This window comes from Eleutherodactylus coqui, chromosome 10 (genome assembly GCF_035609145.1).
Source record: "Eleutherodactylus coqui strain aEleCoq1 chromosome 10, aEleCoq1.hap1, whole genome shotgun sequence".
Classification (NCBI taxonomy): Eukaryota; Metazoa; Chordata; class Amphibia; order Anura; family Eleutherodactylidae; genus Eleutherodactylus; species Eleutherodactylus coqui.
The window spans coordinates 9,430,293-9,439,622 of NC_089846.1; positions in this window are offsets into that span (position 1 = coordinate 9,430,293).

A 9,330-nucleotide genomic window follows, 5' to 3' on the forward strand; every position below is an offset into this window, starting at 1 on the left:
CTGTGAACCTTCGCACCTCCTCAGACTCGTACATTTGCTGAGGTGCGTCGGTCCCACACAGAAAGCGCTCAGCAAGCTGCTCCTGGAACTGGAAATTACGTTGGCATTACAGGTAGCAATCTAAATAAGGCTGGGCTCACACGGTTGTATGCGGAGGCCTAGAGCGGATTCCAGCTGTGAGTCCGGCCGTGACCCTGCGTAATGTACTGAATATGATCATGTACTTACGCAGGCGGTCTGGCGCAATACATTTTTTTTGGTTTTGTTTATATTTTCCCCTCCGTCGCTTAGCAATAGCCCGGGTACCCACAGCCCATGCGCAATGTAATTGCATATGGGCTGTGGGTATAGCCACGGTCATAGAGAACAATGGGCTCTATATCGCGGATATCCGTGGTAAAATAGAACATGCTGCATTCCATTTTCTGCGATCGAAATACGCAATTAAGACCCGCTACTGTGAGCGGACTTATCCAGTGCATTTGATTGGTCCATGTATTACAAACACTCAGGGAATCCGCAATTCCTATCCGGTCATGTGAGACCAGCCTAAGGTAGATGACTACCTTTTTATGCTATTAGATAATGGCAATTATGGGGCCGGGGACTGCTCAAGGGGGCCTTTGATCACTGCTCCAGGCTCTCTGCTACCTTTGGTAGCTGAAAGCAAGAGGATTTTAAATATTCCTTTTAAATAAGGCCTTCCCGGGCTTCTGCGGATGCATCCACCTTTTTGCTGGCAGGCGCATGTGCATAAGAGAGGGAAGGTCCGTGGAGGATAATCGCGTCAAGAGACAAATCCGGGGGCCTCTGGTAAGAAGTTACATTTTTTTTTAACTTTTATGTAATCACCGTTATCCATTGGACCGGGACCGCTCACCATGGTCCCCGGTGACATCTCCTGGCTCTCAGCTACCTTTGGTGGCAGGTAGCAAGGGTATTTTAAATTAGCAGGACTATCCCCAGCTTCTTTGCCGGTTGGCACATGTGAAGAAGTCAGGGAAAGGTTCTTGCAGGACGAAATCGTCAGGGACCTCACGGAGGCCTTAGGTGAGATGAAACTTTAATGCTGAAAACTTTTTTAAAACTCCGATAGCTGGGAGCTGTCACACTTTCAGACCATGGGGCTTTATTCTACAGGGCCAGAGACCACATGTACAGTATGGGTGGTCACTAAGGGGTATAAGTATAGAGACTGTGTAGGCCATTCCATTCTTTCAATCCTACTGGCTTCTTCTTGTCTTTTTAAGTAGTTCTGACATTACCTAGAAGTATGTTTTGGATCATTGTCTTGCTGTAATATAAACCCCTGACCAACTAGGTGCACACCAGAGGGTATTGTATGGTGAATCAAAATGCTGTGTTGGCCCTTTATGTCCAATGTGCAAGTTGTCAACTCCAAACCCAACAAAAGAGCCCAAACCATCATGTTCGAGAGTTGGTGTCACACACTCACTATTGCTACTGGGGCCATTATAGGGACACTATTAGGGCTTGTTTACATGGGCGTAAGCGCATATTGGCTGCGCAAATATGAACTGTATTTGCACAACCAAAGAAGAGTGTAGACTGCCCCATTGAATTGGTGCTTAAATACGCAGTGAATACGCAGCTTTCTTGCGTATTTGCGCTGGACCATTAACTTCAATGGCTTATTGCGGTGCGTCATATGTACCAAAATAGGTCTGTTGCGTATTTTTTCATTCAAAACGCATATTGTGTACAAGAATACGCTCATGTGAATGAACCTATTGAAATCTATGGGTTCTTTTCACTGCATATTACATGCGCAAAAATTGCTCATGTAATGTATTTCACCAATACACTCGTGTGAATGAGCCCTTAGTATGCAGTCTTATAATTACAATGGGACCTTTGAAGGCAGCCATAAGGCTGATGTCAGTCTCAGTGCAAATGAGTTTGACACCCCTGCCATATAGAAAGTGTTCCCAATGTGCACCCATACAGAAATAGTGCGGCTTTTGGCCTGTATGTAGATATAGTGCCCACATATAGAAACTATCCCTATTGTGCTGCCATGTAGAAATAGTGCCCCCATTGTGCCCCCTATATTGAAAGCATTCTTGTTATACCTCCATATAGAAAATGTCCCGGTTGTGCTCCCTTAGTGAAATTAGTGCACCTGCTGCCTCATATTGAAATAGTGCTCCCATTGTACTGCCATGCAGAAATAGTGTCCCCAGGGCACCCCCATATAAAAAGTGTCCATATAGTGCACCCATAAAGATATAGTGCCCCCATTGTACTCTGTATTGTGGACACCATATATAGGGTCCCCATTGTGCCCCATATAAAAAGAGTATCCCCACTGTACCCTCTATATAGACAGTGTCATTCTTGTGCCCCTATATAGGTATAGTGCAGTGGTATGTCCCCATAGTGTCCTCATTGTACCACCATACAGAAACGTAAAAAAAGTGTGAAGCCCACCTATCCGTGTTCCTACGACAAGCAGACTGAAGGCCGTTGTAGGCGCCATGATGCACTGATGTCACTGCGCTCCCTGCGTCTCCCAGACGCCAGACAGTTCTTAAGTCCCATCCATGTAAGTGGCCGACTCTCTCCATCATTATGTTCTGACAATACAGATTCAGCTGTTATCCATACACAGGGATATATACTGCTTGGAAATGCCCTTTAAGAAAGCGACTCCGCTCTCAGTACAAACAGTGAGGCTGTGAAGAGCCAGAGAGTTCAGGCAGGCATCCAGAAAGTGAGGCGATCACCCAGGGGGCTCCAGCTGATCCGAGCTCCTCTCCACCCAACAGATGTTTAAACAAGGCGTCAAGGACCTTAAAGTGTTGTGCGTTTGCGAGCTAACACGTCCCCTGCGCCAGTAAACAGCCGCACAGCCTCCAGCTATTCATTCCCTCTCACTTACATCCACCCTGAAGACATGAGAAATGACCTCAAATAGGGAGTGAACACAAAACAAGGGCGTAAAGTATAAAAACGCACCGAGGTGAGAAATGGCCAATGCCGTTAGAAATTCCGAGCACGAAGCACAAAACACTGCGAAGTAGAGAATAAAGAGATGCGAGGCTGAGAGCGCCTCAAATATTTACCAGGAATCACAGTCAGGCTCCAAAGTAGACGATGCCCGCACAGAAAGCAACAGGCGCCGCCAGAAGTCCTACAGTAACAACTGGATGCGGGGACTTTGAGAAGAATCGATTATGGGCTTCGCCCACAGAAGACATGGCGTCAACTCAAGGGGATCGAGCCTTTACATACTATACAGGTGAAGAGTTTATGGGGTCACCAATGTATACTTACCAGCTGTCCGGCCATTATATGGGGCATGGTATATGCACATTTATTTTAAAGGGAAATTCATGGCAGTTTGGGGCTGTTCCCTAGTGTTAGTATAATGCCTATGGGATCAGTAGGCTCCATTATGTATGTCTGAATGGGCCCCATTGTGACATAAAGGGCCCTATTTGCTCAATATGGTAGCAGCACAAATCACTCACTTGCTCTGGAACTTTTTCAAATACATTAAAGGCGTTGTGCCAAGATAGTATCCTCCTTTTCCGATGCCATTTGAGGCCAGATTCCCTATTCTATGACCGGAATGGAGAGCTAATCCATAAGAGCGTCTCCCATCTAGGTGGAATGTGTGCCGTCCTTATACACTGACGTGCCAAAAGTCATGGGACAGGAACTAATATTAGATAGGACTCCCTCTAGCGTGGTAAAGTTTTGTAACTGGACGTGGCATCGATTCCACAAGTGGACGGAAGACGTCTGAATGGATGTTGAGCCATCTAGATAGCCAACCACAGCTCTGAGGTATTTGTAGGATCTCAGGTATAAATGGATCTCTCCATCACTTCTCATAAATGCCTACTTTGGCTCATGTTGGGGGGACATGCAGGCCACATAATTCATAGGAACTCTCCAAAATGCTCCTCCAACCAATTCTGGACACCTTAGGCCTGCTTGCAAGGTGCATTATTCTGCTGGAATATCCATCACTGTGGAGTACATGAAGTCCATGAAGGGCTGGAAATGGTCACCAAACAGTAACACATGGTGGGCACCGGTAAATGACATGTTTAGGCGGACCAGTGAACCCAACCTATGCCATGAGAATGCCACACACCAGTAAGGAACCACCTCACAGCGCCTTGTTGACAGCTGACGTTTATGGCTTCATGGGGTGTGCGCCACACACGAAACCCACCATCAGCCCGAAACAATTGGTACCATGACTCATCGGACTGCGCCACATGTTGCCAGTCTTCTAGGGTCCAGTTAGTAACTTCAGGAACCCAGCTGAGGTGCTGTGTCCAGTGTCATGGTGATAACAGAGGCGTTCTGGTGGTCTTCTGCCCCCAGGTCCCATGGAAGGTAAAGAACTCTGACCTGCGGGATATATATGTATGGGGTCTCCAGTCCTGAATGTGGATGTGATTTCTGCTGCAGTCGCTTGTCTGTTCACACAGGCAATTCTAGCCAGACCCTGGCGGCCACGATCAGTAGGCACCTGTTGGCAGTCACTGTGCTGTCCACTGTGGCCGGTAATGCCTTCTATGACATATTCCCGGTACACGTGAAACTGTAGATCGGGGAATGTTAAATGTCCACACAAATTGAGAAATGGAACATCTCAACTGTCTGGCACCCCCTACCGTGTCTGGTTCAAACTCCAATAACTCATTTCGCCTTGCCATGAGGACGCTGTTCAGTCTTCATCCTCACTCACAAGATAATGCCTCACAGCTCAGGTGTAGGAGCTCCCAAGCATCACCTTGGGTAATGCCACTTTATCATCAACAATCAATGAAAACAGCCATATACTTACCGATACAGGAGGCCAAATAGGTGCACCGCCTCAACATGCAGGCTGCCAAACTATCAAATGAGGGAGCCAGATACACCTGTGGAGGATGCTGATGAGATAGCCACTCACACAACCTCCTATATAGAGGGGGGTGGCTACTTGGTTAATATTCCTTCACAGAGTAGATACAAAGTGTCAGACCATTCTGATACATGTGGTGCATCATGCAGACTAGCAACCTATTAATGACACCATAATAGTTCGGCGGGCTGGCCTGCATCTCAAAAAGTGAACCATACTGTCACCCTGGGCTCCTCCAGCCTTTAAAAGCCACACTGCATGTGAATAATACATAATAAATGTGAGGTATTAGTTGGATTTTGGCCAAAATACCTGAGCTCACAAACCAGTCATCAAGGCTCCTCGCGTTTTGTGAGTCCCTACACTAATATAAATGTATCACAGAAAGGGAAATATAAAAACAATCACTGAAAATGGCCATATACTTAAAGGGGTTGTCCCGCGGCAGCAAGTGGGTCTATACACTTCTGTATGGCCATATTAATGCACTTTGTAATGTACATTGTGCATTAATTATGAGCCATACAGAAGTTATAAAAAGTTTTTTACTTACCTGCTCCGTTGCTAGCGTCCTCGTTCCCATGGAGCCGACTAATTTTCGCCCTCCGATGGCCAAATTAGCCACGCTTGCGCAGTCCGGGTCTTCTGCTCTCTTCAATGGAGCCGCTCGTGCAGAATGCCGGCTCCGTGTAGCTCCGCCCCGTCACGTGCCGATTCCAGCCAATCAGGAGGCTGGAATCGGCAATGGACCGCACAGAAGAGCTGCGGTCCACGGAGGGAGCAGACCCCGGCGGCCATCTTCAGCAGGTAAGTATGAAGACACCGGACCGCCGGGATTCAGGTAAGCGCTGAGCGGTTTGTTTTTTTAACCCCTGCATCGGGGTTGTCTCGCGCCGAACGGGGGGGGGTTAAAAAAAAACAAAAAAAAAACCCGTTTCGGCGCGGGACAACCCCTTTAATGATACAGGAGGGCAAATAGGTGCACCACCTCAACATGTAGGCCGCCAAATTACCAAATGAGAGAGCCAGATACACCTGTGGAGGACGCCGATGAGACAGCCACTCACACAACCTCCTAATATAGAGGGGGGTGGCTGCTTGGTGTATACTCATTCATAGAGTATTAGAATGGTCTGACAGTATCTACTCTGTGAAGGAGTATACACCAAGCAGCCATCCCCCTCTATATTAGGAGGTTGTGTGAGTGGCTGTCTCATGGGCGTCCTCCACAGGTGTATCTGGCTCCCTCATTTGGCAGTATGTCTACCTGCATGTTGAGGTGGTGCACCTATTTGCCCTCCTGTATTAGTATGTATATGGCCTTTTTAGTGATTGTTTGTTTTTATATTTCCCTTTCTGTGATACACCACCTTATCATCGATGTGCACACCGCTATCCTAGGACTTCTGGCATGTGAGTGTGACACTAGAGTATCTCCCTCTGGCAAAATCACTGCATGCTGGAGGGTGCTGAGAGCGGGACCAGCCGATTTTTCCAGGCCCTACATTCTCAGAGAGATCGTTCATGTTGATAGAACCCCGGTTGTAGGAGTTATGTAAACGGCATCTTACACGGTCCCCAATGGTGTAAAATAACAAAGCAGCTTATACATCACTGTTCCCTACTGGTGCTCTACCGGCCGCTCCGAGTCTCTGCTGTTCTGTTTGTCTACAGGCTGCAGTCATCCAGTGACGTCCCATAAACCTGCTGCTGTAGCCAATAACAGATAGCTGCAGTAGCTTGTTTGGAGACAGGTCAGGCTGACTGCAGCCTGTACAGATGATGTTAGCATGGAGACTGGAGGCCATAGGGAACGAGTGGGGGGCGTTGAGAATGAGCTGCTTTGCTATTTTAAATTACGGGGGAGCCCTCAAGATGCTGCTTACAACCCCTTTGAGTTTTATTTCTTCACAATTTTCAAGACCTGTGCTTGCTGCCAGTGAATGAGAAGATTCTTGAATCTCTGAAAATCCATGCCGACATAATACTTCTCACAACTGAGAATTTGTTACAGTTGTATCCAGTCTGGACATCCTCTGGAAACTTAATACATCAGTAGCACAAATCTCAGTTTGTTACAATATATCACTGCAGGTGAAACGTATCATTCTGGAGTCATAGAAGATTGGATGAAGTCTAACAAACCCTCAGCTGTCAGAAGTATTATAGTTAAAGGGGTTCTCCAGTTGTAAACTATTGATGGTCTATCAGCAGGATAGGTCATCGATAGTAGATCGATGAGGGTCCTTTGCCAAGGTCCTCAAGCAATAAGCTCTTCTCTGGGGCTGTGTACTTGTGCACTGAGCTGATTTCTGCAGAAATAGGGTTTGCCATTTGGGACCCCTGCTGATCACTTGTATGCTGGGTACTTGTGTTCCTATAATGACATTATTTCTGCAGGAAGTAGACAGCTCTGTTCTCACTGCAGTGGCCAATCTTGGTAGTGCAGGCCCAGCTTGCATTGAAATAAATGCAATCTTGACCTGCAGTAACAAGCTCGCCTACTGCAGTGGAAACTGAGCTGTTTGCTTCCTGCAGAAATTGACTCATTGTATCAGAACAAAGGCCCAGCTTACAACTGATCAGCAAGGGTCGCAGTTGGCGACCTCCATGATCTATAAAAGATGATCTATCCTGCTGATAAGCTATCAATAGTTTACAACTGAACAGCCCCTTCAATAAAGATAGTGAGGAACTGAAACACAGACTGTTTTAGAAAGTAGCAGAAATGTTTCCGGACCCAAGGAGAGGCAATATATTAGCAACGTTTTTGCAACTGTCAGTACCCCCGTATTCTGCTTAATTTAGGGGTTGTGGCGTTTTTTTAGGTGGAGCGCATATGGGCCATCAATAGCAAGTCCACATAAACGTCATTAGTGATGTAGCAATTGATGTGAATAGGGATTAGATTTTAGGAGTATCCCTATAACAACTCTGAACTAAACAAAGCACAGAACAGAAAAGTTTTGTCATGAGGACACAGGAGATTTTCCACAATATTTTTTTGTAATTACCGCTATGAAAGCCTTACTGAAATACGATGGCTGAACAGCGCGCATGTGGTCCTGCAGGGACATTCGCAGTGACGGTAAAATGCAGAACCACAGAGACTACATGAGAATATACAAATATCTGGACTCCAAATTGTGAATCTCCAGCTGTTGGCAAACTACAAATCCCAACATGTCTGACAGTCGGTCAGAAGCTCCCAAGTCATGCTGGGTAAAGCTTCATTATTGAATGCTGTGTTCCAGACAAGAACGTGGGATGAAAGCTTGTGAAATGCGTCGACAGCAGAAATCTCTCTTGGTTTTCATTGTCACCCACATGCTGTGTTTTTTTTAGCTTTATTCAGGTCACTCATTTTCCATCTTTCAGTATCTACAATAGCCAAATACACCTTAAGTACAAATGTTCGATGTCTGCACCACGCGAGGCGCTGCTAATCTGTATAATGACACTATTATCCCCGGATTGCAGAGCTGGCCTCTCTGCCTGCTAACTAGATTTAGGATTTAGTGTCAGCTCTCATGAGATGCAGGGATGCTGAGACAAGACACCTCTCCATGGAGAAGGGGGGAAGAGGTGTCACCACCTGTTCAGTCTGAGAGCTGCTTTTCCAGTCTGCAGAGACAACTACACATGGAGTAATTACCCAACACTCACAGACTAATGACTGTTCATACCTTACAGAAGTTGGCAGTGGAGAACCACTACATGTAGTGTACAAGCAAGACAAAAACATAATACTGCCCATGTGTGTCCCTATGTACAAGAAAATACTACAATACTGCCCCTTAGTAAAAAGAATATCAACTATAATACTGCCCCCTATGTACAAGAATGTAACTACTATAATACTGCCCTCTATGTACAAGAATATAACTACTATAATACTGCCCTCTATGTACAAGAATATAACTACTATAATACTGCCCCCTATGTACAAGAATATAACTACTATAATACTGCCCTCTATGTACAAGAATATAACTACTATAATACTACCCCCTATGTACAAGAATATAACTACTATAATACTGCCCTCTATGTACAAGAATATAACTACTATAATACTGCCCTCTATGTACAAGAGTATAACTACTATAATACTGCCCTCTATGTACAAGAATATAACTACTATAATACTGCCCTCTATGTACAAGAATATAACTACTATAATACTGCTCCTGTGTACAAGAATATAACTGCTATAATACTGCCCTCTATGTACAAGAATATAACTACTATAATACTGCCTCTATGATCAAGAATATAACTACTATAATACTGCCTCATAGGTACAAGCATATACCTACTATAATACTGCCCCTTATGTGCAAGAAGAGAACTACTATGATACTGACATCCTATGTACATGAACAAAATTACTGTAATACTGCTCTCTATGTACAAGAATATAACTATTATTATACTGAACA